Raw genomic sequence first — 24252 nt, 5'->3', positions numbered from 1 at the left:
TTTCGAGACTTCACCTATCAGAGATGGTTTTTTTGGCTTAACATATTTAACTTATATTGTCAAGGCAACTATGACATTTATAATGTACATAGTTTATAAATAAAAGGATTAAATATGGGGACCTCTTACAATCAAACAGCCTGTGGGTCTTTCTCTTTCAGCTTGAATGTGCTGTGATGTTTTTTTTTTGGGAGTTTTAGAAGCTTGATAACACCGCAATGTATCCATTTTCTTTAGCTGACAACATTTTTCTAGCTTGAAAACGTGGATCGCTCCGCTCTGCTTCCTCCATTGTTATTTGGCACAATCAAAACATGACACGGCACATACGTGACGTCACTTCCCCAGACCAGAATGCAAAACATTACTTGCTAAACCATTGTTAGTCTCCTCACCAAACGCAAACTGACCTGTGAGGCTCCGAATGGTGCCACACGGCAAAACAAAAACAAAAGAAAGAGTAGAAGTGAAGAAGAATCGAAGAAGCTTGGCTTACCTTGTTACAAAGCGGTTACAAAGTCTTTCATTGTCCTTTTTATTGTGATGAATGACTTGCGAGACACGTGACCCAAACACTCAACACGGCCACGTTGTTCTATTTATAGCTTCGGTTCACTTCCTAATTGACTCGCGTGCTGTTTCGTGTCATAATCACGCCATGCGAAGCTCGGCCAAAACTCAGCGTCGACCACACGAAAAGATTTGCGATCGAAGATTCACTCACATGGGGCCCTCCTGACTGTTTTACGAAAAAAAAAAAAACTCGTAACAGACAAAACACACCGCAAGAGAATAAATTCACAATTTTTAACCTGCGTGAAGAGAGCGCTTCAAAAACACACAAAAAGCCGTTTAGTTTCTGATCGAAATTGTCAAACGTGTTGCTTGGCATTCCAAAGCACCTCAGATTATCTCTTCCAAGACAAAGAAAGAACAATGAAATAAATCAGGTCATTAAATGAGATTCATCTGCCGACTTGCAGGCCTCGGAGGCTGACTGAAAAACTGCGCCGTTGAGTTTTACATTTGTCAGCGTTTGTTGTGCAAGCTGTCACAGTTATTTACTCGGATGTTCAAACTTCCCCTGTCATCAATCGCTCCCCGTGCATGACTCAGACCTTTTATGAGCAACACAGCATAGTACATTTAATTTTCATGAGGTGGCAATCCAATCAAAGACGTTGGGAAAGAAACGTTTATGTGGATTTGGGGAGTTAATCCATTTGGAGGCAGGCGTTACTGCTCAATCGATAAAAAAAAAAAAACCTAGCACATCCTTTAAAGCCGACATAATAGAGACGCGCTTACAGTGAGTCAAATTAAACTTTGCTTTTCACAGAGAAAATATTAGAATTCACATGTATAATAAAGGCGGAGTGTCAGGACAATTTTCTTTCAAGTCGGCTGAAAGCCTTTTTGATATTAATTGAATTAGTGACCGGCAGCAAACAAACGCGCGGTTGCGGTTATCCTACAGGCTCGGCTTTGTAGCGAAGCTTTGCCGTTTGCGTTGGTGGAAAGCCTCATTGCTTTGAAGCGACATCAGAAATTGGGAAATGTGTAATTACCAGCGCAGGTTCCATAATAGCGGCGGAAGCTGGGAGTCAGGGTGGCTGGCAGAGAAGAAAAGAGGAGTTCAAAGTGAAAGGGAAGCAGTTTGAAGAAAGCAGAGCAGACAGCGTTAATGTTCCTGATGGTCACGGCTAGCCAACTTAATGACCCCGCCATCCTTTCCTCTCCTGTTTACTCATCCTCTTCTGCTCTTCCACCTGAGGCGGAAAGAACAGTGAGCCCTTGCCGCACCTTTCCTTGACACGCTTTTTACTCGATTACTCGCCTTGTTTTCTCTCAAAGGCACATTCCGCAATGTTTTGCTCTTGAAGCTCATCTTCATTTTCCTCATTTTGTCATTTCCTTAATGCTTTGCGGCCATTCTCCCTCCATTGAGCACATGGAGTCAATCCTTTTTTTTTTCAATATTGAATGATCGTCAGCCTTTTAGTGACTTTGGATGAAACAGGCTCGCTCCAGAAGAACGGCGACGCAGACACAAGTGACTGTATGGCAAGAGGAAAAAGATGTGAGCAATGCCTCATTGTAAACAAAGAGAGGAATGTGGTTAACACAGCCCGGAGATGTTCAGACTGCAGTATTGGTACAAGCAACGCGCCACAGAATTATTTATTACTTTTGCTGCATTCAGCTCGGATGTTGTGTTGGTTGCACAATGTGTGTTCGGGATGATCTATGGTGATGATAAGTGAGAAATATCCTCAAGATGAAAAATTTCATCTTGGGAGTAGTGTCGCGATCCAAAAGTTCAGAGAGACAATAATGCAGAAAAAAAAACAAAAAACATTAAGAGTCAGGAAGGACAGTTTTCCTGCAGCAAGTTTTCAGCTTTGTAATGGGATGGCTAATAAGACAATACATTAGGAGAGTCATGAATATTTAGTGGCTTGCATGCACCCAACTTTCTTCCTATCAATGAACACAACGGCAAAGAGGAAGTAAACTCCAAATATCTTTAAAGCAAGAATACTTTGAATGTGCCAGGACTCGTCAAAGCACAGAACTGATTAATGCATCGTCATCAGCTGCAGACCTTTTAAGTGACAAACTCCTTAAATGAGAGTTCCTCACGATTCAAAGTATGGCTTTTTTTAGACGAGCGATTGTAATTTTTAGAGCTTGGACTCGTCCCCTTAAAAACGTTGCTATTTGCTTACCGATGAAGCAGCGATCTCTGAATCAACTCGAATGGATTAGAAATTGGAGTTATGCCGAAAAATACAAGTCAAGTAGGCCAAAAATTGAAAAATCAATTTGGATCACAAAGGTAAATTGTAAATGGAGCGTCACGCAAACCTAGCAACCGATGGGAAGGGTTTCCTTTTCAGTATAAAAATAACTTACTTTGCTGTGCACTGGCCTAGGGCCGAACCCAGCGTGTTTTTAAGCTTTGGGTCAAGTTTTAAATCTATCCGCTTTCTGTTGCACATGCTAGCTAGCACTAAGCCAACCTGGGAGGGTTCATATCGCTGTTCGTGTTAGGATGGTGTCAGAGGCTAATGAAAAAGTCGTTGATCCACTGTCTAGATTAGTTAGACAGCGTTTTTGCGCTAGACTTGAGCCAGGCACGAAAATAGCGCCCCGTAGTTAAATTGCCCTTTGAAATACCGTCGTGCTAAGCAATATACTGAACATTACCGCATCAAAAACGGAGTCATTCTCGCCCCAATTTTAATAATTTTATTGTACGTCATGCCACCATGACACTGACCGAAGCACTTTTTTATAACAAAAACAGTATACGATCACAATGATTTTCCCTAAATATCGTATGTGGCAAGATGTGTGAATGTTGTGAAGCGTGATTGAAGGGAGCCAAATCCATCCATTTTTTTTTTGTTTTCTTGTGTTTGGAGCAGTTTTTGTTGCAGTGTAAATAGATGGTGAACAAAGTGACAGGGAGACATGTTTTCTCTACCAGTGTGTGGCATAACAAAGACACGCTGTGGTCAACACAAGCCTCTCATGTGATTGTTGTAGTGCCACACTTTTCTCTGCGGGCTGTAACTCAATTTGAAAGGTGTGACCAAAGAAGCATGGCAGGGGGAGCTTGGGGGGTTCGGGATGTTAGATGTCTTTGCGTTTTTGTGTGGATGGAGATGACGACTCCAAGAGAGGGAAGAAGGTGAATGTGCAATGCTGAGGAGAAAGAGAGCCGAGCCATCCCGGTTCAGCTGTGGAAGCACAGATGGAGGTTTGTTTCTGGGCACACATGCAGACTTGTGCATATGCAAGTGTGCGTCTGGACGTACACTACGACACAGCCGCTCAGTACGAAGCGGGAAAAAAAAAAAACATGCGCAAGGCAGTTCTACTTGTTAAGTGTGTTGGTGCAATCAAACTGAAACGTGTCAGGCGAAGGTGTGCTTGATGCAGTGCACCACATCCTTTCCATTTTAGCCGTTTGAGGGAATTTCAGACTAAATATCGCAATTCTGAAAACAAATGGCTCAACCGTTAGCGTTGCTGCTGTACAATCTAGCCCATCCATCCGTTTTCTATACCGCTTGCTCTCATTAGTGTCGCCGTTGAGATGAAACGTGTCCCAGCTGACTTTGGCTGTGCGGCGAGATGCACTCCGAACTGGTTGTCAGTCGATTACAGGTCACATATTGACGGCCATTCACACGCACACTTTGGAGTCGTCAGTTGACATGGATTTTTTTTTTAATGAGGGAGAAAGATGAGATAGCTTTTATGTTTGATTTTATTAGATTGTGCAGATGTTTTGGCTAATGAGTGTAAGTTTCTTAACATGTCGCTAAACAGGAAAGATAATGAACTCTAAGCAGCAAATCGTTTCACTTTTAGCAAGGATTTTGACTACAAAAACGATGTATGGCCTCTGTCGCACTCAGAAATTGCGTTTTTGCTCACTGAGCTTTTTAAAATAAATACATACAGCAAAGTAGATGTGTTTCATTTAGGTGTAAAATTCTTGATTTCTCACTTCCTCAATTTCTAAAATGGACTGCTCATGGATAAAACAGCACTTGTCGCAAGTCAAGGGGGAAAGTTCGGACCAAGTCAAAATGAAGACCACATTAACGTTTTTTTTCTATATTTTTGTAGAAATCTTTCTAATCTGAGGGAATTACTATGAAACCATGAACTGTGATTTTTTTATTTTTTTTGGGACATATAATGCTTTAGGTGACTGATGGTAAAACTGCTAAGCAAACACTATCTGTACAAAAGATAAGAGAAAGCACTGCTGTCCCTGCGGTCTTTGTCTTGACTGATCTTGAGAATAAATCCAGTCCACTCAGCACTACATCATTTGTTGCTTTGGTATGCATTGCTATTTTTTTTTTTTTTTTTTACATGGACTAGAGCTATTGTGTAATGTAGACTTTGTAGTTTGAAGAATGATAAATATTTCATTTATCTTGACTATCGGCTGTGATATAGCACGAGATCTTCTCAAAGGGTCACCACCGATGCAGAATGTTGCTTGCACTGCAAGTTATTATGAAGCGTCTCTAGCGGATAGCAGCCTTTGCCAAACTTTTTAAGCTACGCAGCCCCTTCATCAGAGCAGTAGAGATGACACACCATTTGTCACCCGCACGCACCTGCACATGCTGGACTAAACAGTTAAAACAAAGCCTCTTTATAGCCAATAAAGGTGGGTTAATCGTGCAAACATAATGGAAATATCTTAAAGCAAAAAATGAATTTGAGTGCAGGCAGTTTAGCTCTTAAGAGGCGAGGCACACACGAGGGACAGCAACGTTTTACAATTAATTTAGTCATAATTATGCATCATTATATACCGTATACTTAACCACAGTATTTAACAAAATGACATTAGGGCCAAAAAGGTTCCATGCACTCTTTGAATAATTGTAGCCAAGGTGTTTATTAAAATGTATTTATTTTCAAAATGTGATAGAATTTACAAACTTGGTTTTCTAGTTTATCCGCCGCCTGTTCTCGAAATGACGTCCGCTCGGGTCCAGATAGAGCAGACAATGTGAAGCAATATAATTGCACGCATCACAAAACAATTATTTTATATATTTGGACTTCAGCTATGTTTTCATACTTTCGGTTGCATTTCAGAATTAATTTACTTACCTTCAAAGTTTTGGTCTGGGTACCGCTTTTAATTCCAATGAGCTTAATCTGAATGAAAATTTTATATATATATATATATATATATATATAGGAGGTGTAATACAAACGGAAAACTTGTTTTGAACAATCGTTCTATTGCAATTTGTATCGAGCTACGGATCGAATTGTCTTGCAGTATCTTTGAAGGAAAGGCCATAATTAAATTATTTAACCGTTCATTCATATGCATGTCAAATTTCAAGACAATCATTGTAATAATTCTGACAGTGCACCCTTCTACTTTTGATATTACACACACTATAGTTTGACAATATCTGGTGTTTAGTGATGTTTCCACGTATGAAGAAAAAGATTTCCACATATCCTGCATGACACCAAAACCTGAACTGAGTCACGAAGCAAAACTCCAAAGTCCTATGAAATCATGGCTTTGTAATACTATGACATCCGTAATGATGCGTGGCAATGGGCTAAAGAATGGAGCACCGTGACAGTGCAGTAAAATCAAAGGTGAACTTCTCATCTTTAATATGACGGTTTGATGGCCAGATGCTCTCAGGGGCCTTGTGAAGTTGTTGGCCATCGGATGACTGGCGCTGTCGCGAATGAGGTGCGAAGGCTCAGGTCCCTGTGAGGATATTGACAAAACAGTTCAAACCAAAGAGGAGGCGAGGCCCGCAGAAAGGACGATGCGCTGCATGCAGTTGCGTGCCACACGTCCAGAAGAATGAGAGCAGAGCCCAACAGACAGCTGCTAATGCTAACAGCCTTGCACCAGTGCAGTCTTGCTCGGTCGCTTACATCACTTGCGCTGTTAGCTTTGGCCACATGGGGTCAAAAAGCTCTCTCATACAACACAAATCCCGGGAGAGTGCCAGAACGTAAATCTCAGAGTGGAACATTCCTTTGACCTTGTTGTCATGCCATACAATGTATTTTCACAAATACATTTTTTAAAGGCATAGTTTGCAATGACATTCCGGAAAGTATGATGTAAAAAAAAAGTCTGAAAGGCAAGTAAAAAAATGCATTTTTATTGAAAATATCAAAAGAGCCTTCTCAAGTGAAATGGAGGATAAGATATTCTGTCGGAGTGATGTTTGTTTTGGACTCAGTCACTCTGGCAGATGCTGTTTGGTAACGCAACAGCTTTCCACACTCAATGCTGTTTGCTTTCAATCTCCACATATCCTCCACAAACACTGGGCGAGAGGCCATGATGGAACCATGTATGTGCTGTAAGTTAAAAAAAAACTTTAAACCACCGCTAATATTATATTTACAAGGATAGCTTTAATAATCTCCCCAGCGCCGACTCATAAATCTTTAGTGGCTTGCGCTCAGAGTGGTGGGTCTTGAGTTCTTTGAATTTCCTATTGATTTCCTTTATCTTTCTGCTCAATTTTGTAGGCCAGATGTGATAAAGTGCGAGTGAGAAGCAAGATTATGGTCAAATGAGTATGGATGGACTGTCAGGACACACTGATGATATCATCATGCTACGACTTCAAATCACTTCACACTTCACTTCACTTCACAGTCAACTTGGGGTCCCCGTTTATAGTAGTAAACAAGTAGTTTTAAAACACAAATGAAATAAGTCTATGTCACTTTACAAAAACTCCTATTTTACGAACTAGCAAGGGTTGGAAAGATAAATTTGGTTTCACTAGAAAGGTGAAAATTTCATATTTTTCTGTGTTTGTTCTTGTCAGGCCAATGTTTGAACTTTTTGCATAAAATGCGTACTGTTTGAGAGTTTTATAAGAATAAGTATCTGACACTTGCTCAACGCAGATTTCAAACCGAATTTTCAAAGCAGCCACCAGACGGGCATACTGCAATGAAATGGCATGCGGCATTTAGGGAGGAGGGGTCTTTGTACCGCCGATAAAAAATAACGTGACGCCCACCACCTTCAAATGAAATGACTGAACAAGTTTGAAATGCTTTCTAGCAGAGTCCCTGAAAGTCAATCACAAGAGCCAGTGGAGAGCTAACCACCATCGAGCCTGATTTGCGTATAAGGGTTTGGCAAGAAATGGAACACCGGTTTTGATGAATTTGAACATTTGTGATGAATGTAATAAAACATCCTTTTTCTGCTCAAATTGTTGCTACAAACCTTAAACTGAATAGCTTTCAGGAAAAATAAATGGACTTTTTGTATCTTAACCAGTCACTCAGATCAGAATAAGAGGTAAAGCGGTAGAGACTTTAAAAAAAAGAACGAGTTGTTTGCACGGAGGCGTTCAAATATGTTGTCATGTGACACAAGATGACAAACTGAGTCATTTGATTTATATTTATGGCCCAATTTTTCTTTTTTTATCAAAATATATTGCAATTAGTATTTTCGGTTCGTGATTGACGATGGTTGAAATTAAGGTCACATCGAGGCTATAGGAATGGAATTCTGTCAAACGCTCCGCGCTCACATAAGGTTTAAGAATAATGTCTCGTACACTGACCCACATGTTTGCTTCATGGCTAACATATGAATACAAGGCGCAGATCAAGACCTTTATTTATTTGTATTTTTTTTCATATTTCATCAGTAGGCATGATACAACACGACAGCCCATCTACGCTCTGCACATGTGCTGAGCGCCCCTCAAATAATGGGCTGCTTTATGAACTATAAGTCAACAACAACAGCACAAGTCTGGGCTCCATTATTGAAGATGATATCAGCGTTGCTTTGTAATGAAGAGGAGGACCTGGCTGACCAGTGATAAACACTATGAGGGACCATAAGCGGATATGTGCGGATTCTTATGTGCTTTAAACATTTTTTTTGGTAATCATATAAAAAAATAAATACATAAATAAATTTAAAAAAAAAAAGCAAATGCATGATAAGATACATTCGCATGTTTGAAATGAATTCAACGAGGGGGGTGGGGTGGCGTTGCTGCCGTTTCAAACGATTCATCTCAGGTGCATCAGGGAATAAGGGATTTGCCTATTGCTTTTCTGATTTTTATTCCTTCATTGAGCAAAAGCTCTCAAGGAGAATAGGACATATTGTTTGTGACAGATAATTTTCCATTTCAGGATGCCATTTAGCCTTATACCCAGAGAAGAAAAAGCAGTTAAAAAAGCAACTTCTAAAGATGACTGATGCTGCAGTTAGATTTTTTTTTTACTTTCTGCCCTTGTGTCCTGATCAATTCAACAAAATTCATCCCAGCTCCTAACCAGAAATTGTAGTCAGCTAGCTGCACATATAGCAATCGTTTGCCTGCAGAGGAATATGCCTCATCTAAAGTTGGCTTAACAGGGTCCAACAAAGAAATTGTCTCACTCCTCCAACGCACCAAAAAAGGTCAAGTAGCTCGTGAAAGCTTCTCTGTTTTGCTTATTTTCATAAAAAAAAGATAAATCATTAATCTTCTCAGTCCACTTGGACAGTGTTTGTGTCATTTGTATATTACTACCCCTCCACATGTGTGTAGCGGGAGATAATTCTTGAGCTGAAGATCGTCAAGAATGGAAAAGGACACCGGTCAGCGTTGTGCTGAATACAAAACATCAACAATGCACCCTCTCTTAGTTAATATTGGATCACAGTTGCTTGCAGCTCCACGTTTCTGGCGTGTACCAAAAGAGACGGTAGTGAGCAGAACGCTGCCAAAGCTGCATGTCTGTGCAGAAACGAGGGCTCCGTCAGAACTGATTGCTTGTGACAGTTCATAGTCGCCGGGCCACTGAAGCATCATAACCTTGTGAGACTAGTGGATGGGCATTCTAGCATACAACTAAAGGAGAGGAGGTAGGAACATGCATTAGCATATTCCTCGCAGTGATCGAGAGATGGGGGGGTGTGGGGGGTGGTAAAAGGACGTGGTGTACTATGGATAGCCTGCGTGCTTAATATTAAAGACAACTTATCAAATCAGACTTATCATGTAGAGCAGCACCTCTTGGAGACAGGGGTGCGTTTACAGATAATTACTACAGCTGATGAGTGGAGGGCGTGTCGGAACAAAGTGCTGTTGACACCGCTACATTAAAACCTTCTGTGGGCGAGAGAAACATGTCACTCGAAGCATAACACGCGCCGATGTGATTCTGATCGTTCACTGAGCCACGATGAATGCAATGCTTTCATCACATCTGCATGACTGCTGCCACGACATTTTTCAAATGAGTGACAAATAGCTCAAAATCAACGAGTCTCACGAAAAAGAAAAGCAGAAATTTGAAAAGATATTGTGCAACGTGGCTGGACGCTTAAACAACAACTCGACATAATCTCGTATGCTGACGCCGGAGTAAACCGACGACTCGCTGAACTTTGTTAATCGTGGAAGATTTGGATGACTTGCGAACTTTTTGTCGCTGACAGCAGGAAGAAAGTGGGAGACGCAAAGGAGGATGAAACAAATTCAATTATTGCGGCGAGGGGTAGATGAAGGTCAAAGAGGAATTTTAACATTGCCCACTTCAGTGATCTCAGTTCATTTATAGTACAAGAAGAGAAATGTAAGTGGTAATTTGGAACATAGATTTAGGCAAACGTAAGCAAAAATAAAAATCTAGTTATGAATTTGCGCCGACTTGCAATCGATCCAATACAGCTTGATGGTCTTGTCAATGCCTATTCATGAAGACATTCTGCGTGAATAAGTATGAAGCATTGAATAAATGCACCGTGTAGTGACAATAAAGATTCAAATTCTAAAATTTAAAATAGATTAATAAATCAATGCTATGCACGGGAATTTGATTTAACGGGCTGTTTTAAAGCCAATTGACCGTTGATTTGAAGATGCCTTTTTGTAGCCTAAAAACACCTGGTACAGTAGGGAATTATTCTTATAAATAAATGGCAAAATTTACGTGCTTCCTTTTTATATCTCCATGAAGACTGATAAGGGGTTGACAAAAAAAAAACACAGCCGTAAACTGTACCAAAATGAGATCAGCATGTTTGTGAGACGTGTATACGACGAGTGCCCGAGTAGATATGAGTAAGTCAATACGTAATTCCCCTTTTGAGATATTTACCAACGGCTACGCTAAGCTAATGACCATGCTTTCCTTTATTTTGTTGGGAATGTTGCCCCTGCCAACATGGCCGCCACCTAGGCACGTCTAATAGCCAGATATAGCCTTCACTGTATATCTGTGACAACAGCAGCGCAACCCAAAATTACGTCTTTGTCTATCAGGGTCTGTTTAATCGAGGTTCCGTTGCACTTACAATTGTGCTGGCAAAATTGTGTCAGCCCCTGAAAATGGAGGCGCTATGCATAAAATGGTCAAAATGGTAAATGGAACCCTTGATTTGACTTCAAATCCAAAATTTTGGGGGGTAAAAAAATGCAAGCGACTACTTTTGGATCTAACTGTCATATGAATACGGTACAGCAGTACCATGGCACGATTGTGTGGTAACTTGTCCACCATGTTGTTGTCCAAAGTCAGCCAGGACATGCCAGAGCTTGCGGTCTAGAAAACGGATGGATGGACTTTATAATGTGACAATCATGTCAATGCTTGACTGCCGAAACATTCGCACAATGGATCTGCGATTATTTGCTTATAAGATGCATGATCCGATCGGCCAAAGGGAGCTAATGAGTCAGCATGTGTAGCAGATGTTGATCTTGGTGTGTATGACGGGAGTCGAGGCTTTTAATGTGATGTGGCCGTCGTGGTGGTGTTTTTGCTGTACATGGTTCTTACCGCGATTCTCTGTCCTCAGTGCTCACTATCCCCATGAGTGAGAATTAAGTGAACATGATGTGCTCGCTCAACCATGTCCCTCCTCTGTTTTTTCCCTTCAATGATTAAGTCTCAGAGTGCTGTTGCCATTTCACACATGGCTACGTAAAACCTGTGGGCGTTCGCTCCCGGCTCGCGGACCTCGTACGCGAGTCCAGCCACTGTCTGATGAAATATTCAAGTGTTCTATCATCAAGCGTTGGCTGCACGCCGCTGCAGCTCCTAATGTCCTTCTTTATCCTCGCATTACGCCGGTGTCATGGCTTTTGTTTGTGGTGTCATGCAAATACAAATCAGGAAGGCAAGTTTATCTGGGCTCATGACGGAGTTCTAATCCTTTGCAGCTGCAGAATGAAAGGGCTGTTTGGAGTGAATCCATTCCCGAGTCCCCGGCGGAAAGTGTCGCTCAGAAACGGCCTGACAGTGTTAGAATATGATGAAAAAGGACATGCGACACTTCAGTGGCTTAGTTGTGTGTCAGAAGGAGGCGATGTAAGAGAGTGGATGTGGACGGGAAGTGACCAGCTGTTATGTTGGTGAATGCACACAAGTTTCTAAATTGAGTTTACAGCAGCTCCCAGGGCATATCCTTCTGAATGTCCACAACGTGAACTTGATCAATGTGAAGAGCTGCAGATCATTAATGACAAATCCAAGTGTTGTGCAGGGGGAAGTTTCATGTTTCATCCAATAGAGAGCAAGGGATTTTTATTTTACATGCTTAAAATACACCCTAATTATATTTTTGTAACTAATTAATCTAAAAAAACATATGTAATTAATTTTTCAACTATAATAAGTTTTCATTAATAATAAATAATTAATAAATGAATAATAAATTAATTAATAATACATAATTTGTATTATAATTAGCATTAATAATAAATCACCAAATATGAAGTTATGTTTTAATTAAAAGACTATTCTAATAGGATTCTTTGATACTTGAATACGATCAAAACTGTCTTTACAGAGAAACATTTCTAAAAAACTTAGTTCTGCCCACAAGAACCACTCTCCAGCAGTGTTGGTTTGCAAGGTCCAGTGGTAACTTGGGCACGGAGTTTTGCAAAAGATGTACACCTAAATTGGTGCAGTATTTGAATTTGGCTTTGAAAGATATGCAAATTATTTTTGAAGTAAATAAAATTGAGATAACTGAGTTCAAATATTTAATTGTTTTAAAAACGTTTTCAATTAATTTTGAATTAACGTTTTAATTTTGACAGTATATATATATATATTTATATATATATATATATATATATATATATATATATATATATATATATTTTATTCGGCGGAGTTCTGCTTCAACTGCGAACCAAGCTGTTGTGTTAAAATCAGAGTTGCAATAAGTCAACGTGATTGCACCCGGGTGGGATGGAATCATGCTGGACAGGTTTTCCTTGTTAATTGTCTATAACAAACAACTTGGATAACAAACGCCCTTGAGGAGCTTCTGCAAATACTTCAAAAAGTCTCATTAAATTTCCATCTGCTCAACTGCATTGATAATTTCAATATTAAACAGACAGTGTGCAATGACTTTAGGAAGGTAAATGAGAGTGAATAAAAAATGAGGATTCATCTATTGCTTCATAAATTTTTTAGACAGCTTATTTCGTGTACCAGCTCGTTTTAGCTGCCAAGCGGTCAGTTAAGTAAACAGGTTAGAAAATTAATCAATCCATCCAGTTTTTTTAACTGCCTATCCCAGCTGACTTTTGTGGGAAAGTCCAACTAAACTCCAGACTGGCCTGGTAGCCCGTTAATCAAAGAACATATACCGTATTAAGATAAAAAAAAACATTCACACTCAACAATAATATGACTTGACAACTTCAACATATTCAACTTTTCAAGTTTCATGAAACATGACGTGTCAACATGTGGACAGCACTTCTTTAACACTGAATTTAGTTCAACTGGAATACCGCCTGACATTTTCTCAGCACATGCCATTTTTTTTTCGTATTTTGTCAAGCTTTGTCTGAACTGACAAAGCATTAATGGCTTGATTTGTGGCTTCTCGAAGGGCAAACCTTTTACGTTGTGCCTCGGCAATGATTACCAGGATTTTTTTTTTTGTGCCCTCACGACACTGCGTAAACACCATGAAGGGCACAGCACCCGAATTACTGTCTTTAAACAACATATATCTGCCACTGCCTATTGTGGTGCAGCCATTCCCATTAGGCACGTGATGCATGACTAAGCATTAATTCGAAAATAGCTCTCAAGAGGGCCAAAGGTTGTGGAAGCCAGTGAAATTTTCACACGCCTTTAAAGAACTTTGTTTTCCACTTTGCCTGCTCTGTACGTCAAAAAGATATGCGGACGTAAGGAAGCCCCTTTTAGGCATTGTGGGATGGTCAACCTGATGGTCATCCTGCAGTTATGGCGCCATTGAAGTTATGATGCTTGAATACTAATTCATTTTAGACACTCAAAAGTATGAAAGTGTAATTCAAATAATAGATTAAAAAAAGATATATACGGTATATTTTTTTCATTTTCTCTTATCATTGCATTGTTGTGATATTGATACTATTAAAATCCTCCAAAGGGGTTAATTTATCACACTTTCTATTTCACACTAAACTTGCCAATGTTTTTAATCTTGCGGCTGATTGCCGTATGGAATTATTGACTTCATATCATAGCAAAGCTGAAGGGGATAATCTGTATTTTATTAAAGTGCTTGACTTGGAACTCTAAATGGTTATTACGTGGATTTATTTAATCACAGCAGTAAATGATGAAAGGATCGTCACAGCAAACATGTTTCGCAGTAACACAGGAGTGTAAAGGAAACATTAAGAGCAAATCTTTTCACTCTGACAGGGCGTTGATGATGATTACCACTATGCATAACTCTGTCGGATTGAGTTTTTTCGCAATGTGATTTTTTTTTTCAAAGTCTTGCCCAATTACATAAAATTATTGATGCCATACTTTTGTTTTATTGATGTTTCTTGCCCTTTCACGGCTGTAATGTTACAAATCTCTCAATATATATATACACCACTGCTAATTCCGCAGCCCACTAACGAGTTATTTATTCCTAAAAGATAAGTCAATAAATAATGCTATTTATGGTCAAATATGAATTACGTGGCATGTTAAGGGGGTAAAAAAATAAAAAATAAAATCACATTCATCTTATTATGACAGTTTCAAACTTAGCATTATTTATCCATCCATTATCAAAGCCGCTCATCCTCACAAGACTCAGCGGCATGCTTGGATCCTATCCCAGCTGTCAACGTGCAGTAGGCGGGGTACACCCTGGACTGGTTGCCAGCCAATCGCAGGTCACACAAAGACGAACAACCACTTACACTCACAATAATCACAACGAGGGACAACACAGGAAGGCCAGAGCCGGAATCAAACACTACACCACTAAATTGTGAGACGGACATGCTAACTAGTCCACCACCGTGCCGCCCTCATTATAAAACAAGTATTGATTTATTTGAAGTGAGAATAAGTCAGTGTCTAAAATTACTTATCACCCAGCCTAATGAGAAGTGAAAAGAGCAGACTTGTGGAAATATTTTACAGTACATGGGATAAATTAATATTGCGAACATGCCAAATTCAAGTTCAGCATCTACCTTTGATGAGCAACTGAGTGTCTGTTACTGGTCTGGCTGCAATGCATCTGGTGAATGGTGTCACGGCGTGAAAATCAAAAAAGTTTAGGAATGCGCAATAATTATATACTGTATATTATGGCTATCAAGATGGAAAAAAAATCTGTCTTACAATGAACATGTCTCTGGAGGACAAAAAAGGATGGGGGTGCCACCGCTGCACCGGATACAGTGTGCAAAAAAACAAAACCAAGTATATCAACAGACGTGCGGTGGTGAGCAGAGAAGTGTTGATAACTGTAATTTTTTCCACGATGGACCACTTTAGTGGCGTTTTGCCGTGCCACTTGGTGTGTGGCTTGCACTTCTTTTTTCTTATTTTTTTTTAACATTTTTTTGGTGGGAAATTTGCTGAAGAGTGAGCTTTTATTGAAGGCTTTGACTGACTGGTCCCTTGGAATAGATTACAGCTTAGTCGCCATCCTCTGTTTTCACTCTCTCTCTCTCCCTCTTTGTACATTCACTTTTATCATTCAGGGACAGAGTACTGTCTCAGCAAGGGTGCTAATAAGATGAAAAGTGGCATTGGATTGGATTGAGGCCGTGAAGAAGATTTTTTTTTTCTTCCGAGTGATGTCTTCAAGGTTATACAACTGGTTCCATCTCCCGTCCTCTTTGATTTTGTCAATTGTTCTTCATAGAATGAGAGTCTGCTGTCTTTACATTGCAGCCTGGCTGTAATCAGGCTTTCCCCTGCAAATGAAGCAGTGACTGTTTCTATTTCCCCCTATGGTAAGCAAGGCCGGTGGCAAAGGCTAACTTAAAAGTGAAAGCGAGTGGCAGATGATCAGCCACTCACGCAGACCCCATGTGGCAGCCTCTTGGTTTCTCACGTAGGACACGCCAATCTAAAATCCCTCAGGACAGAAATAACAAGTCAGGAATCATTGAGCTCACGTGTATTGCACCGCCACAGAAATATGGAAATTCAGCAGTCCTTGCTGCACTGCCATGCAGATGAGCGAAAGAGAAAATGACAAACCGAAAAGTGGTTTAGCAAGCAGGACGGAGGCCTAGTCCTCAAAGATTACATAGCGTTTTATTTTTTGATGTCTTTAGGCCTTTTGTCCACACGGAAATTGCACATCAGCACTTTAGGGAAACTCAGAGGATGAAGGAGTCTTGTTTTCGGTGTTGTTGTTTAGTTATAGTAATTGTATTGTCTCTTTTTAAACGTAATGTGGGGAATGGACCGTAATCTCGTCACTGAATTGAAAATCGTTACTTAAAACAGTAGCTAAAATTACACAATCATTTGCTATGAACACGATCAGTCAGGATAAAGTAAAAGGCCACTGGACACTTGACGAGGCGGATGAAAGCACATGAAAAAAACATACAGGATTTGGAGGGAAGAAGGCTTCGTGAGACGGGAATATGCCCGATGAGCAGAGCAGTGCATTGACCTAAGTACAAGAAAATGACTGAAAACGTTTAGATTTTTCATTTCATCTGCTTGAAGCACAATTTACAAAAATTATACAGATGAATCCTGCGCCCGCAAATCCAGACATATTTTGATACTGAAAAAGTTGATTTTTATCAGTGACAATTTGTCACACCTGCGCCGAGTAAACAAAAAAGTACGCCGCAGTCAATAAATTCAACAAAGAAGAGGAATGAGTGCTGCATGCCAATGGTATCTCGAAACGAGAAATGACAATGTCTCCCCATGCAGTATTTCAAATGTAGAGTATTTTGTTAAACTACCAGTCAGCGAACCACATCCAGCCTTGCACTCATCGCAACCGGCCCGCAGAAACTTTTGATAGTCAGAGTGGAACCAGCCCACAAGGAATATGCATAAAGGTCGTAAAATGGATGTCGAGCTAATTGCAGATCTATTGCTTGCTCAAATATAGAAGCTTTTGCATAAATAGGCTGGAGCGTTTTCCACCAACCGCCATGTTAGCCAAGATTGCGATGACATTAATATCTCAGGTGAGATCATTCACTCTATCTACCTATCTACTCTAATGATAGAGGTCAACATGGTATTGACACTCCCTCAATGTATCCGTACTTGGTATCGGCACAAAACGTATCGCAATACATTGCACAAATATATTTTGCCCTGCCTTACTATCTATCTATCTATGTAAGTTACTCTGGTTAGCCTTTTAGCCATGGTTAAAATTCAGCTATATATTATTTATATTTATTATGCTTACTATGTTTTGATGAGGAATATCATCTTGGATTTACTACGTGCCATGGAGAGAGATTTCAATGCATATTTCAACAGCAGGGGTAAGAAGTTTATTTCTGGACTGATGGTCAAGTATTACTACCACTCGAGAATGTGCTTGGATTTATAAAAAATAGTGGAGTAGGCTTTGAAAACAACATGAATTGATGTTGATGCATACAGGAGGGGCAGAAAAACAATTTTGACATGGGGAGGAAAAAAGAGAAAATATGGCACTGGATCATCCATGTAAGCATAAGAACAAGATGGCAGGTATTTTCTCCTGATGTTTGCAATTGAATTCAAAACAAGTCGAGTCAGCTGCTCAACTCTATAGATGAAATATCACCATCAATGCTTACTCGAGCGAGCAACCCCCCCCCTCCCCTCCATAGTCAAGTTGAATTATTTTCTGAACAATTACTGGGATATATTTTGATGGGGCTGCAAGTCCTTTTGTTTTTCCTTGCGAAAGGCACTTTTCGCCAAGACCTAGCGTGATCTGTTTCCGTTGATTTAGCAAAAGCGGCTCATTATTTGACAGAAGGCTTGACCACATGTGACAGCGAGCATTCAAATGTTTGTTTTCAGCTGACGTGTTGAATTCGCTCCTCTCGCCTGTCGTGACCTCCCCGTGACCCGTCTCGTTCCCAACGTTCGAGATTCAGATAAGGCCGCGTGCGGCGGAATGCGTCGCCTCTCCTTTTCCAGACTGTCCGTTCCTGTAGCGTCACGTGAACGCTTCGCTACATCCTCGGCTGGCGCGTTCTTCCTCGCTTCCAGCTCGCTTGTGCCCTCCATATTCATCATGCGACGAGGAGCACGCTTTGGGCCCGCAAAGTTGATTGGGAGGATTAGTGGCGTGTGAGAGACTTTGTCACCAGCTTTCTGGGAAATCCAATTATGGAATATCATAAGCCTTACGTGCTTCATACTCGGGTGAATCCTCCTTAAAAATGCGCGCAGGAATGCTCACCAGGTCAGTGTTTAGCAGCTGTCCCTTCTCTAGTGCTCTCGTGACAATCTCCCTGAATGTGCGAAGGGAGATGTTTTTTTTTTTTAAAGGATGATACAAGGCCCGGAGCACTCTTCTTCCTCTCTCCTCTGCATTGCAGCAAACGGCAAACAGCACGAGCTCGACCAAGAAGGGATTGTTATTTGCTCGCTTGACATCGGCCAGCCTCTCAGGGGAAGAGATGGCCAAGGGTTTGCGCCTCTTATCTGCTTTTGCAGATAGTGCTTAATTGCATGTGTTCAGGAGATGACATGCTGCAGACGGGGGCACGCAGCATGAAATTTCCACATGCATCAAAGCCCCTTGAAAGTGAAATTCACAGCAGCTACCATCAAAAAAAAAGCCAGCGTTATCTCAAGTTTGAAAATAGCCATCATGTTTCGCCAATGTTCTCGCTTAAACTTTATGCCCTCTTGCTCCTGCATAATGAGTCTGTCACTCAAACATGCTGCATCGAAATGAGGATTAAAAATAATCACCTGTGGAAGGTTTGTTTGACCTGGGCTTTCGGCTCTCGGCCCTATTTGCTGTTCTCTCGTCAAACAATACGTGGCCCTGAGACCTTGAAGGTGACAAGAACTGTCACAAGAGGATGACTTGAGAGGTACTCATTCCCTTTGGGATTGCTTACCAAGCAATCTCCCAAGTACAGCACCCGATCGCCGGGAGGCCAAGTGGAGGGCCACGGAGGCGGAAGACAAAGGCGCAGGATAGTTGAATGAACTCGAGCGATTGTGAAGCACGACAATATACTGTACAAACCCACACACTTGACCTTGTGTCGGGGTCGTACTTTGACGTAGAGATTAGATTTTAGAAAGATTGGTTGGAAGTTGTGGATGCTTTGCTACTCCTACAATTGATAAGCTTTCCCTTAAAAAATATTTGTAAAAACATCTGTGAAATTATGTTTTGGTAGAACTGCAGTGTACTTTAATAACTCAAATTATAACAAACAGATGCTCACTTGGTTTGATCACATTTTGCATATTCTTGCTCCTTAATTCTTTGTGTGGTGGTGACATCACAACCGACCTCATCCAGTATTGTAGAGAGGCTGACTAATTACAGTTTACTATTGTGGATGTGACATTCCGGTACAAGGCCAAGAAAAAAAAACAATTAACTCGGTGTTTTAGAGCAAATGAAATGTGACAAATGTACCTTAAAAAAATCGGATACTAAATGTCATAGAAAGACTCCTCCTCATGAGGATAATGCAGAATATAAATGATGCATCACATTCGGGCCAAATATGCAGCTTTCCATTGTACCGTTTGGAACAATAAAACTTTATCTGGTTTCGGTCTCTGCAATAAGATTTGGAAACACGGCAATGCATCATCTACATCATAGAAAGGCAACACTACAGTAATTCAACAATGATACAACGCAGAAGAGGAACATAACCCAATAAATGCAAAACCTCCTAATAAGAAAATAATCACTGAATTTGGTGTTCTTACCATTCCGTTTTTTGACAACCCTTCAATAGATTGGTATAAGTGTAGCTCCGATTATTAATGACCACATCCCCAAAAAATGCTAGGGTGTTTTCCTAATCCACTCGCTGTGAATCTTGAGCAGATTGGGTTAATGTTACACAAGATTGGGATCATTATTTTGAATCAGCAGACCGGGTGAAAGATTGCATTTTTGTTGCCAATTTATGGACTGGAGATGAAATCAATTTAATGTAAGATTCCTAGAAAATGTTGCTGGCGGCTGGCTGGATGGGTGGAGGGTGGGTAGGTTGTGTCAGGAAGGGCATCCAATGTAAAATTTGTGCCATCTGTACCATTCAAGTGACTTGATGTTTTGACTTCTGACAAGGGAAAGTTGCTCTTTCTTTCTAGAAAATAATAAGTATTATTTTAATGACAGCTACTATGATAATCCAGTAGCCCATTGCTTTCTACTTATGGGTTGCTTTCACCCCGATTGGGTCAAAATCTCTCACATGCGTCAAATCCTCAACCCAACACGTTGGGCATTAGCTTGGTGCCTTTTGGACATATTGCTGCGCTAGAAATTTCACCCAATTTCTTTTATTTTTGCCCCAGTTTCAAGAGTGTACGACTTTGGTTGGTAGCCCGACGGCGATGTTTCTTAATTAATTCCTCACATTAAAAGTTTGTATTTATGTATTGTGTATTTGCATTTTCGCATCCATTTGCAGCAAAACGGAAAAGTGTGAGGTTGCAATTGTGTAATTAGTTGGTAGTGAACAGCGTATTATGTTCAACAGCCTTTGGTAGCATTTGCACATTTTATGAGCACTATGTTATCTTTCAAGGAAATATTATTGTCCCATCCACAGTGATGAACACAAAATTTCAACAGCTCTTTTCAAGTCCTTAATTGCTATTGCCCTGGAAGCATGAGAGAAACAGGGGAGCTCTGTTATCAAGTGAGTTCACTCAGAGTTAATTCTGAAAATATGAATATGCATAAAATATAAATGTAAAAAAAAAAATATATATATATATATATATGCAGAGACCGACATGAAAAGCTGATGCAGCAGGACGAGTGACATCTTCTCTTTAATGTTTCACGGCGACTTCAATGCGGCTTTGGCATTTGAGTTAACACTTTAAAGCACACTGCACATCACGACGGCGCGAGCCGATGCAACCCCCCCAAGGGCACTTAGAAGCTATCTGCTCCTGACAGCATCCCCTCTTCAGGGCAGGTCCCAAAGTTGGAATAAGCGCAAGGGGGTGTGGACAAGTAGAAGAGCTATATGCGGATCACACCAAGGAAGCTTACAATGGAGGCCGTGATGTGCCGTTTATGAAAAAGAAAATAGCTAAAAAGATACAATCATCTTTGACATTTAATGTCCTTTGCCCTTATCCCCTTGGCGGTGCAAAAAAAAAAAAAAAGGTTACCGTCGTCTAAATACAGTAGAAGAAAGATTTTTCTTTCTTGAATGAACCCAAAGTGCCTGCAGGATAGCGCGTATCCATCAGAGCTAGCATTCCGGCAGGCCAGTCAGCTCAAGTGATGCATCAGAAATGTAACATCCCTGTAGCACTACTGTGTGTCCTGATTATGGAAAGGAATGAGGGCGGCGCAACTGTGTGTGTTTGACCAGTGAACTGGAGATGGGATGCTTGGTTCCCTGCAGCAGCGAAGGGGGTGGGGTAGAAGAGGTGGAAGAGCAGTTAGCAGCACAAGACGAGGGGTCGAGAAAATGCGATTAGAGGCGAAGGAATGGGCAAGAAGATGACGTATCCTTGTGTTGTTAGATCTCTTCGTCCCTCACGCGGGCTTTCGCCCTGACGTTATTCACGCACATTCTTGTCAGAGTAATTTCTATTATTGAAATTCAAGGTGACACTCGAGGAATCATCGGATTAGACTAAACAGTGTGTGATTTCTTCCGAGCTGTGGGGACAGTTTCAGCCTTTGTGTGTTCCCTCAACGGGCAATCCTTATTCATTTTTATTTAATCACCATGAGGGATGAGCTTCATGCAAGAGCAGCCACTTTCTCCTGAGAGTGCACACTGCATTTTTTTTATTTATTTATTTTTTTTTGCAAGAGTCCAGTACTAGTCTGCTTCGCTGATGCAGTAGTCTGATATTATGGAGAGAGACCGTGTGAGAAGGGATGAGGGAAAGGCACTCAGGTGGAGAGAGAGAGAGAGAGAGAGATAGCGCCACACTTGAAGAGTTGGTTTGCTGCGGGGCAGGAGCAGATGGCGGAGGCAAAAGACAGGCAACAAAAGAAGAGGTCAGGATAAAGTCTGTGGATAAAGGTGAGGAGAAAGAGGCGATAGAAAGTTCAGGACTCTGTGGAAACAAACACATAAATACAGTTTTATATCCCCCTTGGCTCTTGCCAGCCAGGAATTTCCATATGTAAGAACTAATGTTCAAGTCACTCCATTAACTTGAGGCTTAGTCCAGTTATTTAGCAGCAAGTGGTGCTTCAGTGAACTTTTCATTTTACAGCAAACTTCAAATCCCTCCCTGGTGGGCAAATATGTAACGGCTTATTGCCTTGTTGCATATTTTTCCTCATTATTAATAAAGGAAATACATAGCGCTGCTTTTCCACTAAGAATTAGAAACACTCCACACGGGAGTGATGGCGTGACGAAAAATGTCACTGCTTGTTTCAATTTTTAAAATCACATAAAATATACAGAGATGTTTAGGAATTAAAAACAAGACAGCTCAGAAGAGTTGCTAGAAATTGCTGATGAGTGTCTTTTACCTCAAACACATTTTGACTATACCTAGCACAAAAGTGAATTACTTATCACTGTATTCTTAAACATGCTGGGTCGAAAGTAACCCAAAGGCAAAGAAGTAATCAGTGGGGGGTCCACAAAGGCGGGGCAAATGATGGGTTATTTATACCCAGCACATTGAGTTTTGGATTTGAGCCAGAATGTCGGCTCAAGTTTTTAAATATAAATATTTAAAAAATATCTGACATACCAACATTTTCTAAGAAGCAACATTCTCGTGATACATCCGGCACAGTTTTTACCCCTGATGCAAGCCACCAATTTTCGGTGGGTGGGCCCATCCGCCCTGACCAAAATTTGAATGCCTGTGTCCAATGTCTGAGGTGATACCCACTGAGCTATTCAGCCGCTACCAACAAATTTGAGTATGCTGATAATTTCATTTATGCTTTATAGTCAGGGATTGGGGGATAAAATATCAGTTCATGCATAATAAAAAATGGATCTTATTTTTATAAATATTGTCCAAAGTCCAAAATTATACATAATTAATATCCTCATCACAAGTTAATGTTACCAGCTACAGTATGGTAACAATTTTTTGCATTTTCCTTTTAACATGTTGACATCATTATTAATCCAGATTAAAAAAAAAAAAAAAAAAGTAATTCAAAGTTAACTTCAACTTGAGTAACTAATTCCTCGACAAAGACACAAATATTGTAAAGAAACATTCTGCGAGTATCCATTAATTTTGGAAGTAACTTGCCCAACACTGATAATATCAAAGACTGTTTGTCTCCGAAACGGTCAAAGACAACCTGCCGCTTGTTTACAATTTACATAATGATCTCCCTGCTCTTTATGCAAGCGTTTTGGTTGGAGCTGCCTGGTTAAAGCAATGGTCATTTTTTTCCCCTTCCTGACAAGATGGCACATCGATTAAGGCTGAGTGATCAACAGCATCGCTAGTCTCCCTTGAGGGCTCTCCAAAGTTACTTTTAATGCCGTCTGCAGAATGCCGACACCCGTGAAGCCCCAGCGTGTGTTGGAGCTTGTTAGTGGATACGAGTAAGAAAGCAAAAGGTTTGTGCACACGCTGGCTTCATTGAAAATCAATAACACCGCTTCCATTAATTGTATGCAGTGCTACACTAACGGTGCTTGAAGTCTATTTATAGCAGCTGCGAAAGCTTCTTTTACTATATATTACAAATGATGTTTAGGTGCAAATTTAGCATAGTTCATGTAGACGAAAGCAGGTGTGCAGTGCGGCGGTTGCGATCGATTATTTTGCTAATCCATTATTCTATGAATAAATAAACTGGTTAATTAGGTTGAAGATTGATGAACAGTATATAATCTCATTTAAGCAAACAGCCCATTTGTATTTGTTAAAAGGATTAATTCACTGGCTTCAAGTGGGGAGATTTGCAGTACTTGAATTGGATGGAATGGATTTTGGAACTTTCCAGACACACTTTTTAATTCCCACATTATTGTTTAGTTTTTTTTTTTTAGTTATTGTTTAGCCATGTTTTTATTGGAGCCAGCAAAGGTTGGATATCAAAGCGCCAGCCAGGTACGACTAGAGCAGTTTTTGAATCATACAGTCACTAAATAACACTGCAGACAATCCAGTGGATATTTTTTTTTTAATTCGCCAACTTCTACGGGTGCCCCAGCTATGAAACCAGAATACCCGGAGAAAACCTACGCAGCAAGGCCGTAGCTGGAATCGAATCCAGCATCTCCGAACTGTGAGGTCATCATGCTAACCAGTCGTCACCGTGCTGCC

General features: G+C 40.5%; 1 protein-coding gene and 1 long non-coding RNA gene across 5 annotated transcripts in view; one reads left to right on the top strand and one right to left on the bottom strand.

Annotated features, from left to right (window-relative positions):
• LOC148338376 (uncharacterized) overlaps nt 1-24252 on the bottom strand; it is a 146441-nt gene that overhangs the window by 30752 nt on the left and 91437 nt on the right. The gene's annotated exons all lie outside the window — the stretch shown is intronic.
• The window catches only part of LOC148338377 (glutamate receptor 3-like), a 91443-nt gene that overhangs the window by 3168 nt on the left and 64023 nt on the right, over nt 1-24252 (top strand). The gene's annotated exons all lie outside the window — the stretch shown is intronic.

The sequence above is a fragment of the Idiotropiscis lumnitzeri genome, chromosome 4, assembly GCF_059441095.1.
Source record: "Idiotropiscis lumnitzeri isolate Australia: NSW breed Sydney's pygmy pipehorse chromosome 4, RoL_Ilum_1.0, whole genome shotgun sequence".
Lineage (NCBI taxonomy): Eukaryota > Metazoa > Chordata > Actinopteri > Syngnathiformes > Syngnathidae > Idiotropiscis > Idiotropiscis lumnitzeri.
Note: the sequence above shows the minus strand (reverse complement) of the source record. Positions and strands in the feature narration are given on the sequence as shown.